The sequence below is a fragment of the Schistocerca gregaria genome, chromosome 5 (genome assembly GCF_023897955.1).
Source record: "Schistocerca gregaria isolate iqSchGreg1 chromosome 5, iqSchGreg1.2, whole genome shotgun sequence".
Lineage (NCBI taxonomy): Eukaryota > Metazoa > Arthropoda > Insecta > Orthoptera > Acrididae > Schistocerca > Schistocerca gregaria.
Genome location: NC_064924.1, coordinates 361,904,638 through 361,918,232, shown reverse-complemented (window position 1 = coordinate 361,918,232; position 13,595 = coordinate 361,904,638). Strand labels below are relative to the sequence as shown.

General features: G+C 42.6%; 1 pseudogene; it reads right to left on the bottom strand.

Annotated features, from left to right (window-relative positions):
• Positions 1 to 4,344: 4,344 nt before the first annotated feature.
• Positions 4,345 to 4,462, bottom strand: LOC126274435 (5S ribosomal RNA; annotated as a pseudogene).
• Between the last annotated feature and the right edge of the window lie 9,133 nt (positions 4,463 to 13,595).

Genomic DNA, 13,595 nt, shown 5'->3' with positions numbered 1-13,595 from the left:
AGGAACCAGAGGATGTTGAGAGTTTCAAAGGGAGCATTAGGCAAGAGAAGGCCATAACAGGGGAAATGGATATATTAGAAGACGAATGGGTATTGTTAAGAGATGAAAATGTAAAGGCAGCAGAGAATCAAATAAGTAAAAAGACAAGGTCTAGTAGAAATCCTTGGATAACACAAAATGTACTGAATTTAATTGGTGAAAGGTGAAAATTTAGAAATGCAACAAATGAAGTAGGCAAAAGGGAGTACCAACGTTTAAAAAATGATACTGACAGAAAGTGAGAAATGGCTAAGCAGGAATGGCTAGAGGACGAATGCAACGATTCAGAAGCATATTTGACTAGGGAAAAGTTAGATACCACCTACTAGAAAATTAAAGAGGCCTATGGGAAAAAGAGAAGCAGCTGTGTGAACATCAAGAGCTGAGATGGAAAACCAGCCAGAAAAGGTGAAAGGTAGAGGGTATATACAAGGGAGATGAACTTGAAGGCAATATTATACAAATGGAAGTGGACGCAGTTGAAAATGAAATGGAAATATGATAAAGCGAGAAGAATTTGACAGATTTCTGAAAGATCAAAGTCAAAACAAAGCCCCAAGGGTAGACGATATTCCGTCAGAATTACTGATAACCCTGGGAGAACCAGCCATGACAAACCTGTCCACCCGGTGTGCAATATGTAAAAGACAGAAGAAATACCTTCAGACTTCAAGAAGAACGTAGTAATTCCAGTTCCAAAGAAAGCAGTAGCTGACAGGTGGGGAAAATACCGAACTATGAGCTTAATAAGTTATGGCTGCAAAATACTGACATGAATTCTTTACAAAGCAATGGAAGAACTGGTAGAAGCCGACCTCGGGGAAGATCAGTTTGGATTCCGGAGAAATGTAGTAACACGCGAGGCAATACTGACCCTACGACTTGTTTGGAAGATAGGTTCAGGAAAGACAAACCTACGTTTATAGCATTTGTAGGCTTAGAGAAAGCTTTTCACAATGTTGACTGGAATACTCTCTTTGAAATTCTGAAGGTAGCAAGAGTAAGTTACAGAGAGGGAAGGGCTATTTACAGCTTGTACAAAAACCAGATGGCAGTTATAAGCCGGCCGGTGTGGCCGAGCGGTTCTAGGCGCTTCAGTCTGGAACAGCACGACCGCTACGGTCGCAGGTTCGAATCCTGCCTCGGGCATGGATGTGTTTGATGTCCTTAGGTTTAAGTACTAAGTTCTAGCGGATTGATGACCTCAGATCTTAAGTCACATAGAGCTGAGAGCCATTTGAACCATTTGACAGTAATAAGAGAAAAGGGGCGGGGGGGCTTGTCCGGGATTTGTGTCTTGCAAAGTGATGATTTCTTTGATCTCTGTTATTCAGAGTACTATGCGAAGTGTAAAAACCTTTGCCAAACCAGTAGAGACTTCTGTAGAGTGAACCTCTCAGAAACACAGTGTGAGATCAGTTTTTTTCCACAAGTAGGTGAAATTACGCAGTAATTTTCTCAACTAACATGTGCTATCGAAAGAAGTCCTAATCTATCACGTTACAAGCAATTTGTATGGGGTCTCAGAGTCTAAATATGTTGAGTGCAGGCAACGGTAGCAGTTAGAGCGCTTAACGGATAGCGCGGTATCGGAGACGGTTTGAACAAGCGGTAACCGGCAGCAGCTATAGTTACATCAGGCGACTTCTCAAGTGGCATACGCAGTTCAACACAAGTACGACAGCAGCATCTTCGAGTACTCCAGGGCAGTCTTCAATGTCGACTTCCACTACAACCGACGGCACATGGCAGAGGGAACCATCTCAGATGAGATAAGTGCCTGCGCAATAGTGATATAGTGTTTAACTCTTAAGTTCAAGCTCCACTTATAGGTCTCGCGAAAATAATTCTGAAAACGGAAGTGAGACGGTTAGTCCGACATCAGAGTGCGAAAGTGTAACCAGTACGAACTGAGGCAAGAGGAATAAATGTAGGGGAGATATGATGACTCAAATAATGCAATTGATCCAGGAATTTGGAAATAATATGAATACAATGGCAAGTAATATTAGTACAATTAGAACAGTTATGGGTACATGGCGATCCAGGAATTTGGAAATAATATGAATACAATGGCAATTAATATTAGTACAATTAGAACAGTTATGGGTACATGGCGAGCAGATATGGGCACACTGCAAACAGATACAGTACGGACTGATAAGGGTACAATGCGAACTGAAATAGGTTCCGCTATGAAAGAGGAAGCTGAATAAATTGTGGGTAACCTTGAAAAAGCAATTGATGATAAATTAAAATGTGTCCGAATGGATATGGGAAAAATAGAGGCGAAGTTGTAATAGCAAAATCTAAAATCGAATCAGTGGAAAAAGATCTTGGGGAAAATATGGATAAGATACAGACGGAACTTGGGAGCAAGGTAAGATGCTCATAAAAGCGATATAAATTTAGCAATTAGCAACATTGCCAATAGTGTATGTGAGGGGCAGAAATAAGTGGGCAAAATTGAACATAAAACAGAGTCCAATATTATTAGTGAAAATGAATTTAAAAAACAAATGCAACAGATAAAAAGTGATTTCAGTTCGTTAGTCTCCCAACAGGCAACGCCGGTTATAAATATCCCTTGGGCAAATACCGTATATGTGAAATGTTACACAGATGATGGAAGATATCACCCAGAAAATTTCTTGGCTGCGTGTAGGGACGCTTTTGTTCACGGCATGTCGGACGAAGCGAAAATAAAATACTTTAAACGGCATTTGGAGGGAGACCCACAGGCTTGGGAAAATGTTAAATATACTTCGTGCGAATCGTACGAAGAGTTCTAAAAGTGTTTTTTGAATAAATTTTGGAGATAGGCAAAACAGACGCATATCCAAAAATAATTTTTAAATGGGGCGAGTTACTGGTACGGAAATGTGACGATGAAAGATTTTTGGATGCGCGAACTTGGCAAGCTTATACATGTGAAACATCCGTTGGAGGTTTTCATGGAAATCACCACGTTAAAAAGGTGATTACCCGAAAATCTGCTGTGGGTCTTGTCCATAGTCTACGTGATTCCGTGGACGAATTTTTAGAGTTTGCGAAAATATAGTGGGCTTTGGAGTTCAAATCTCAGAGCAAACCGAGTGGTAGTTATCAAAATGGGAATTCAAATAATCATCACAGAAATAATAATAATGAGAGAAATCAAAGGAATTCTCAGGAAGATAGTAGCTGGAATGAGCAGAATGGTCGGAGACCTTACGGGAGTTATAATTTCCGTGAACGGGACCCAAATAAAGAACGCATATTTGACGGGGAAATTCGCGCGAAGTGCAAACGGGCAACAACCGGTCGAAAAACTGATGTTCCCCACATCTCAGGTCGGGGAATGACGATCTGAACAGGCGATGAAAAGGACTGGAAATAATGGTAATGGTAGAAATGTTGATTTGTTTGGAGAAAGGCAACAAATATGTAATACGGAGTATGTTAAAGAGAAAGGCTCTTTCAATAGAAGAAGGTGCGAAATGCGGAAGCAAAGATTTGTGAGAGATTTAAGTAAAGGTAATGGGAATAAATTAGCGGGGAATTATGTAAGTTATGAATGTGTAATGAATGACTGTGTGAATGGAGATCAATGGAAAGATTCAGTGGCTTAAAAAGAAGTTAAAGAGGAGACGAATTTTGTGAAAGCAAATTGTGTGGAGAGTTCTGAAGAGGTATTAGCAAATAGTAGCAATTGCAGTCAGGGAGGTATTGTAGTAGCAAGTATTTGTGAGTCGGCGAAAAGCGTCGATGTTAGTGAAGGCGGCATAGCAGTGATCTCGCCAGCAGTTGAAGTTTAAAATGTACCGGCGGGGGTAGACGATTTCTGTTTAAAGGAACAGAGAAATGGTAATTTATGTAATGATGTAAAAGCTAGTGGTATTGATACTTCGGAGGAAGGAATTCGCACATTTCTAGTCACAAATGAAGGCGAAACCAAACTTATTGATGAAAATGTTGATAAAAAGTTTGTCAGAGTATGAAAGTTAGAATGAATGTAGAGTAGGATAGGGGGTGCATATGGCTGAAAAGTGTGTAGAAATGGCAGTGTGTGCTGATTTTTTTCCGATAACAGAGGATGGTAGCTAGCCTCAACAACTTAACTCCTCCAGAAGAGGCTATGAAGGCCCAACGGTACCGACCGGCCGCCGTGTCATCCTCAGATCATAGGTCAATCGATGCGGATATGAAGGGGCATGTGGTCAGCACACCACTCTCCCGGCCGTGTGTCGCTTTCTGAGACCGAAGCCTCTATTTCTCAATCAGGTAGCTCCTCATTTTGCTCACAAGGACTGAGTGCACCCCGCTTGCCAAGAGCGCTCGGAAGACCGGATGGGCACCCATCCAAGTGCTAGCCCAGCCCGACAATGCTTAACTTCGGTGATCTGACGGGAACCGGTGTTACCACAGTGGTAAGACCGTTGGCAATGTAGCGAGCACAGATATCCCAAAATAGTGCGTCAAGGTAGCAGCAATTTGTGTAATGTAGCGGCGGAGGATAAAGTTGTGTACGATTCACTTAAAATTAATTTGTCGATGGAGGAAAGTAAGCTTCTGATGTGAATTTATGTAGTGATTTAAATCGTGTATCAGCCGATAAGGTTGCTGAGAGGAATATTTGTGGTGATGATGGCTTCGGAATCGATGTATTATTTCAGGAAGATAAGGTGTTTAACAGTGAATTTATGTGTAATTTTGTTGAAGGTGCAAGTGTCGAAATTTTGGAGGAAAAAACAGTAAAGTTGTGCATGCTGTGGGTAGTGAATCGGTGAAATGTGTGGAAGAACTAACAGAAAATTTAGAGAGGGCTGAAGTAAATAGTGTGTATGGGGACAGTCTGTGTTCTGAATGAAGTTCTTCCGAATTGGTTTTTGGCGGAGGAGTGTGATTTTAGTGTGACTGATTGGCGTTGGTACGGTAGAAGGTTACCGTCACTACTGCCTCATATGTGGAAACGGGATAAGTTAAAATTGCTAGAGGTTTAGAAAAGGGAAGGTGTGAATTTGGGGTGAAGGAAATATTTAATGAATTAGTTTGGGATGAACATAAGATTGAGGGATGGACAGAACAGGATGTGTGTACGTTAGAATTGGAAGAGAAGGGACAAGATGTTGACAATGATTTGTTAAGGGGGAAATGGTAAATGTACAGCCAATTATTGAAATAAAAGTTGGAAAAAATGGTAGATGCACTTCTATATTCAGGTAGTATTGTGTCAACGGTGTCGGAAAGTCTTATTAACATGATCAGAAATAGGAAACTACACTCCTGGAAACGGAAAAAAGAACACATTGACACCGGTGTGTCAGACCTACCATACTTGCTCCGGACACTGCGAGACGGCTGTACAAGCAATGATCACACGCACGGCACAGCGGACACACCAGGAACCGCGGTGTTGGCCGTCGAATGGCGCTAGCTGCGCAGCAATAGTTACCGCCGCCGTCAGTGTCAGCCAGTTTGCCGTGGCATACGGAGCTCCATCGCAGTCTTTAACACTGGTAGCATGCCGCGACAGCGTCGACGTGAACTGTATGTGCAGTTGACGGACTTTGAGCGAGGGCGTATAGTGGGCATGCGGGAGGCCGGGTGGACATACCGCCGAGTTGCTCAACACGTAGGGCGTGAGGTCTCCACAGTACATCGATGTTGTCGCCAGTGGTCGGCGGAAGGGGCACGTGCCCGTCGACCTGGGACCGGACCGCAGTGACGCACGGATGCACGCCAAGACCGTAGGATCCTACGCAGTCCCGTAGGGGACTGCACCGCCACTTCCCAGCAAATTAGGGACACTGTTGCTCCTGGGGTATCGGCGAGGACCATTCGCAACCGTCTCCATGAAGCTGGGCTACGGTCCCGCACACCGTTAGGCCGTCTTCCGCTCACGCCCCAACATCGTGCAGCCCACCTCCAGTGGTGTCGCTACAGGCGTGAATGGAGGGACGAATGGAGATGTGTTGTCTTCAGCGATGAGAGTCGCTTCTGCCTTGGTGCCAATGATGGTCGTATGCGTGTTTGGCGCCGTGCAGGTGAGCGCCACAATCAGGACTGCATACGACCGAGGCACACAGGGCCAACACCCGGCATCATGGTGTGGGGAGCAATCTCCTACACTGGCCGTACACCTCTGGTGATCGTCGAGGGGACACTGAATAGTGCACGGTACATCCAAACCGTCATAGAACCCATCGTTCTACCATTCCTAGACCGGCAAGGGAACTTGCTGTTCCAACAGGACAATGCACGTCCGCATGTCTCCCGTGCCACCCAACGTGCTCTAGAAGGTGTAAGTCAACTACCCTGGCCAGCAAGATCTCCGGATCTGTCCCCCATTGAGCATATTTGGGACTGGATGAAGCGTCGTCTCACGCGGTCTGCACGTCCAGCACGAACGCTGGTCCAACTGAGGCCAGGACTACATCCAGCATCTCTACGATCGTCTCCATGGGAGCAGCCTGCATTGCTGCGAAAGGTGGATATACACTGTACTAGTGCCGACATTGTGCATGCTCTGTTGCCTGTGTCTATTTGCCTGTGGTTCTGTCAGTGTGATCATGTGATGTATCTGACCCCAGGAATGTGTCAATAAAGTTTCCCCTTCCTGGGACAATGAATTCACGGTGTTCTTATTTCAATTTCCAGGAGTGTTGAAATCTCCCAGTCACTAGCTTTCAGATTAGAACGTCAGCTGGTGGTATGAGTAAGCCAATAAGACAACAGATACTTTTGGAATTTAAATGTGGATAAATCCGAGATAGAATGTTTTGTAGTGAGTGATCTAGTAAAGGATGTAATTTTAGGTACTAACTTCCTGTACAAATACAATACTTCTCTTAATTGTGTACGGAATTTGCCTATAATTTGAATTTTAGACTGGAGTAAGGAAGTCGATACACATAACAGAATTAAGGATGTCACTGATGCAGTCAAGGGTATATCAGAAGGGGAAAAGAAAGGGTTGTGTGAGTTGTTGTACCGCTACGAGGGTAAAGTTACCGGTTTCGAGTACTCTATGAAAGTGAAACCTCACGAACCAAAAAAGTGCAAACTGTATGTAATACCTATAGCTGGACGGAATGCCGTCAGAGTTCGATTAAAATAAAGGTTGGATTTGTGTGTAGTCGAACAATCTAGTAGCGATTTTTGCAATCCAATCTTTATTGTTAAACAACGTAATAACTCGGTCAGAATTACATGCGAGAAAAATAAATAAAGTAATTGTTAGGGAATTAAACCAGCCTGGCAATATGGAGGAACTGCTGCAGAATTTTAATAACATCAATATCCAGTGCTGATCTGACCTCGGGATGTTGGCAGATCCCGTTGGTAGAGAAAAGCAGACGGTGTTCTTCTTTCCTTTTTGAGGGGCGAAGCTATCGGTTTAGGGTAGTACCATTTGGATTTACAATTTTTGTGTCCGTTTTTGTAAGAGCGTTGAGTCATGCCCTGCGGGAGACTCTAATGAGCTAACTCGTGATATTCGTAGATGATATACTGATCGCTACAGAAACGTGGAATGAGAATTGTCAGGTTTTGAAGGAGGTACTCATGGCTCTGAGACGAGGTGGAATGACTTTAAAGCTCGCAAAATGTGAGTTTGTTCGAGCAGAAATTCAATTCCTGGGGCATATCCTTACTTCGGAAGGAATTTTACCTAGTTCCGAAAAACTGAAGTCCATTGCCGAATGTAATAGACCCAAAAGTAGGAAACAGCTGAAGTCATACTTGCGCTTGTGCGGTTTCTTCAGAAAATTCTTGGCGGAGGGAGGAATGAATATTCCAAATTTAGGCAAATTGTTGAAGAAAAGTATATCTTGGAGGTGGACCGAGGAATGTGAAACGGAATTCCAGGGTATAAAGGATAAATTGTGCAATAGTAGGATATTGTACTACGCAGATATGAATCGCCTTTCTGTTTAGAATCGGACAGTAGGGACTATAGAACATGTTGTGAGCTATTTCAGAAAAAGCTAGTCGATGGAAAAATTTTACACTGTGGTGTGGCATTCTCCAGCCGCATGCAAAATAAGCACGAACAGGGATACAGCATATCGGAGAAGGAGATCCTAGCTATCGTGCATTGATTTAAGAAATTCCGCATGTAGTTAGAGGGCAGAAAAGTGACAGCGTTGTCGGACCACAAGGCGCTGAGTTACCTGTCCAACTGCAGGATACCGAACGGCCACTTAATGCGTTGGGCAATGTTCATGCAGCAATTCGAATACGAAATCCTCTACATCAAGGGCAAAGAAAATTGTGTTGCCTTTGTTCTGTCCAGATTACCAGTAGGGGCGGAAGACGATGGAAGGGAGGAGCCGAACGAATTTAAGCTACTGTATATGAAGGGGCTAGCGGGGAGAAAGAAATTCGTGCGGTGTGCAAAGATACGCGGCGAGCACAAAACGACGATTCTGAACTGAAACATATTAAGGTGAATTTCGACAACAAGGATACGAGAAAGTACCCAAATATCTTAAGATACATAAGGGAGTATTATTCCGGCGGGAAGATGTAGAGACGGACAAATGGACACTGTGTTTTCCCAAAAGGTATGTGGAACAGTTAATAGACTACGTTCATTTAAGCCCACGTAAATAACCTGGCCAGACGGGTCAGCACACAGCTGGCGGCGAGCGACAGGTGCCAACGGGTCAAATACTGCACGACTGCGCAACAGGGGGAAATTCAAAGTATTATACTTACTTATGTAGGCGAGTTACTGGCTGTGGACAATTTTGGCCCACTACCCACAGAACACGGCGGCATGAAATACAGCTTTGTTGTGGGGGACCTGTTCTCTAAGTTCATTAAACTGTATCCAATATGGAAAGCGAATACTAAAACGCTGATCGCCAAACTGGAGAAGGATTTCTGCAAGAATATTGTAAAACCAGTAAGGCTGTTGTCTGGCAACGGTTCACAGTTTACTTCGAGCGACTGGAACACGTTCGTGAACGACCAGGGTGTGCAACATATCCGTATATTCGTCTGCCACCCAGTGAGAAACCCGTGTGAACGGTATATGCTGGGAGTAGGACGTTTATGTAAGATGTATGCCAGCAATCGTCATTCCAAGTGGGTGGAGTACGTAAGCGCGTCTGAGGACGTACGTAACAGCGTAAAAAGTATGGCTACAGGGTACTCACCTTTGGAAGTCATGACCGAGGTGAAACCTATGTTCCTACTTACAGAAATGGTAGAATTCCCACCGCGAAGAGCTGAATCAGCTGGTGAAAGAGTGCAGGCAGTAACGGCCCGCATGAAAAAGTTACCTGCTGAAAGGAAAAGGCGACACGATGGGCGATACATACCGATGAAATACAAAGTGGGAGGCAAAGTACTTGTACGCGCCAAAGAGCGTTCCAGCGAAGTGGACGGGGAGATTAAGAAATTATTCGAGCAATACTATGGACCATTTGCTGTAGCAGAGTGCCCTCACCCAAATGCATACCGTTTAAAATACCCTGTCTCAGGAAAACATTTAGGTCTAAGAAACGTGACGGAGTTGAGGCTGTATATAGAGAAAAAGGAGAAATGAAAAGCTGTTCTAATTTGTAATTAGAGTTCGTGATTTTGGAGGGATAATTTTATATCTTTTACTTGTGGATTCATTGGTGATATGTTAGTTTATTGTGGCACTGTAGGTGTGCACGAGGGGGTATGTTTAGGAACTGAGGGTGCGTGGAGGTCAGTAACCTTGTGAATTAAGTAAAATATGTATTGATTTGTGTTTTGTATAAAAGTGTGGCAAAGAATTTAGTGACCAATTTGAAGAGTATTAAAATTGTAATTGTATGTACTTGCACTTTGGTGCATGGAGGTAGGAAGTCAATTAAATTGAACTTGTGGAAATTTGAGCTTACTGTGATTCAGTCATTTGCCTTGTGACTTTGTTCCTAAAGTATCGTTTTCCTCTGGAGGGAAACTTAAGCGAGGATCTTGGTTGGGTTTGGGAAATTGTTTGTTGACGGGTTTCTACTTTTGGTTTTCACTGTAGACGGATTTGTCATGATAAAAGGTGGAGCTGGGAATTCAGAGGCAGACACGATTTTTGCGAGTCACTTGTCAGAGGCCTGGTGTAAGTTGATCAATACTTCGTGATAAAATCCGAGTAAGCGTGTGTAGTGCAACAGAAAAATTAGCGCTGAGTGAGTGGCACAAGAAGTGCTTACAAAATCGCACATAAATAAAAGTGCATTTAAAAATTTTATTTCTTGTCCAAAAAATTTTTTATGCATAACTGAAATGCAGGCTTTTATTTAATATGCCGTTTCGTTCATAATTTCTGTTAGTTTAAGTTTATTTCGAAATTCATGCTGCTCCCACATTTTTAAAAATATTTTGCAATCACTATTGGCCTGACGTTTCAATCATTTAATTCTGTTCTTTGTATACTTGTATGAAGTGAAGGGTGCTACTTCTGAACATTCTGGCAAGCCAGAATGTTAATAAGTGGAGGTGAGTGAGGTAACGGGCCAGTTGTGGCGCCTTGAAAATATTAAGTTCGAAGTTGACGTGGCCGCACAGGCCCCTCTGCAAGCTGGAGCTCGTCAGCAGCCACGGAGTGCTGAACAGTAACCGGAGCAAGTGGGGGAGCTCCAGCACGTGGTCCAGACCGACTACGTGGCTGCGAATTCCATGTTGACACTGTTTCGAGGAAGTTGCTTTGTGTCGATGAAAGAGATTTTTATGCTAGGAATGCTAAAGATGGAAGACTTTGTGAAACCATAATTGCAAACATTTCACAGTTCATGTAGGAATTAATAGTAGCCAGAGGAATCATGATACCTCAAAAAGAGAGATGTACATTACCATTATTTGCACTACGATTCTGATGGTGCAATCATATTTTCAATATCCTTATTAGTTTAAAGTTTAGTATCTGACTGTAAATTATGCAAGTAACATCCAACAACGAATTTCTAAAACCTAAATGGTTCATCCGATTTTGTCGATCGACGTGTCTTTAGAACGCCATTAGTGTAAACATAAAACGTTATGAATTACATGCATGTAACTTGAATAGTACATGAGTTATTGGATGTAAAAGTGGCTGATTACTATTGATCATGTCACGCCATAAGCACTCCACAGTTACACGAAAAAAAGGTAGCAGCATGCTTATAAATATATATTTATTCGTCTGTGTCTTTGTTTATATCCGATATATACTATTCATGAAGAAATTGGTGAAATATTTACTGTGTTTTAGATAGCGCAGAGACATTAGGCTACTGGCCTACTTTTGCTTCTAGTACTTTCATATACATTTATTTAATTTGTTTATGTATTTAATAATAAGTGATAGAGCGTGTCATGGTCCAGCCGTAGAAATATTTATTTAATTTCAAGTTATTTAAATGTAAATCCAGTATGTTTGTGAGTGCATTGGCTTGGAGACACTCTAGCCAATCACGACGCTCGTTACTGTGGTAGGCGACTACCGAAGTCAATGGAGAGACTGTATGGAAGTGGGGAAGGAGCATCAGGTCGCACAGGGCACGAGGGAGTAAGGCACGACGGACGGTCGCAGGAAATAATTGGAGAGTGTTGAGCAGTTTGCACGTGGTAGCAGAAGATAGAAATATTTCGTGGTGTTGACCTGTGCACTTGTGAGATTTCCGTGGCTTGTGCAGTGAGACGTAGTACGCATTTAGAAGTGAATATCTCTCAAGCTATGTTGTTTCTCATAACTATTTAGGCGATGTAGGATTCTATTATTTCCCTGTTACTCAACTTATATTTTATTTAATTGCTGGACCATCGACACCAATACGTGATTTTCAGAAATAAACGACATTCTTAAAAGTACTTCTGCTACAGTAGTCATCATTTAAAGTCGTTAAAATAGGACCTGCAGATTTTATTTTATTGGAATCTTTCATTTATAAATTTCTATGTTACATTCAAAATCTGTAATTGCCGAGTTATAGGGACCTTCGACTACGCAATTCATGTTTATATTCATATTGTATACTGTAGACTCAGCAGTATCTGGCATGTAATGAGGAACTACGTATCCCACCCCCTTGACAACGAAACCAGCCAAAGTTTTAATATTTCAACTCTGAGTGTGAGGGTACGTAGTTGAGGGCCACATTTTTATCTCAAAGTCCGCAACTGCCAAGACGATCCCACTACATCCAATCAAACCTTTACAGATCGAGGTCTACTGTAACAAATTTAAATCATAGGATAGGAATAAACCTGTGAGATAGTTACTCTCTGAGCTCGATAAAACGTGGCTAGTTGGTATGATATATCACAGTAACATGGGGCTAGGCGCTCTGGGAAAAGTGACAAGTCGCTATGTGCGTCATCTAAATGAAATGAGTGGATTATTCCTGTTCTACCTCCAGAACAGATCCCTCACCAGTATCTGCAGCCACATCTTCAATCTCGCAATTTCCGCTTTGGATACCATCAGAATCCTGCACACAAGAGACTTGGTTGCCAGTAGAGACAAAGCAGTTAGTGAGGTATCTGTCAAGATACTTATTTGAAGCTACTGACAGCACTTGGGTACAAGCATCGATATGTTCTACATTACAGAAACCTCCAGCAATGTCTCAGGTTAGGAACAGAACTTGTTAGAACCGCTCACATCTCCTTGCAACAATTTTACTGTTTGATGGAGTACATTGATGTAAACACCTAAACCAGTGCTCTCACAATGTGTGACTTTGAAAAAGATTTTTTAAAGTTAATGAATAATTCAGTTCATGGAAAAAGTATGGAAAATTTTGGAGAACATCGCTTAATCCATTCACTTTACCCCGCATAGAATGGGTGTGGAACTTGTTATGGCAGAACTGATCCCACCGATAGCCCAACTTCCAAGTGAGCTACCATCTTAAATGAAGAAATAGCCACTTTGCTGATGGCTGAAGTCTCAGTGTAGTTCACGAAGCCTATCTGTGTTGTTATATCTATTCTGAATCTCTCGAAACTCCACATGGACCCAATCGCTAAGAGTTTGCGAAGCCAAACTTCGTTGACTTCAAGTTACTTTACATGGATACAGACAGTTTCACCTACGGGGTGAATCGCTGCTATCACTATGATATAAGTAGGTACAGTCATGAAAAATCGATATGTCTGGACAGGCAGCAGTTAATGCTTTTGGAATAACACCTCACGACGGGCCGTTTAGTGGCCTAATGAACGATGAAATAAAAGGTCCACAGACTGTGAAGTTAGTAGGGCTCAGGTCAAAAATGTACACACACCATATAGATGCATGTGCCAACCAGACGCAGGTAAAGGGTTTGCATCGTTCTGTCCTAAGGGTTCTCGTGATCGATGATTACAAGAGGTGCCTACTCAAAGCCATTCCACATATGATGCCGCTCCACATATGGTGCACCAGGTAGTCTGTCAGTCACAAACTATACTACAGATGAAAGTAGGACTGTCGCCTCAAGATAACAAACAGTTTATCTGTGGGGAATGGATCGGCACCCACCTCTGCATACACTATTCATTGAGTGATTGTGTGCTTGGATGGTTAATTTACTTGTAAATAGTGGATGTGCGAGCAGAATAATTGAGTGGACCAC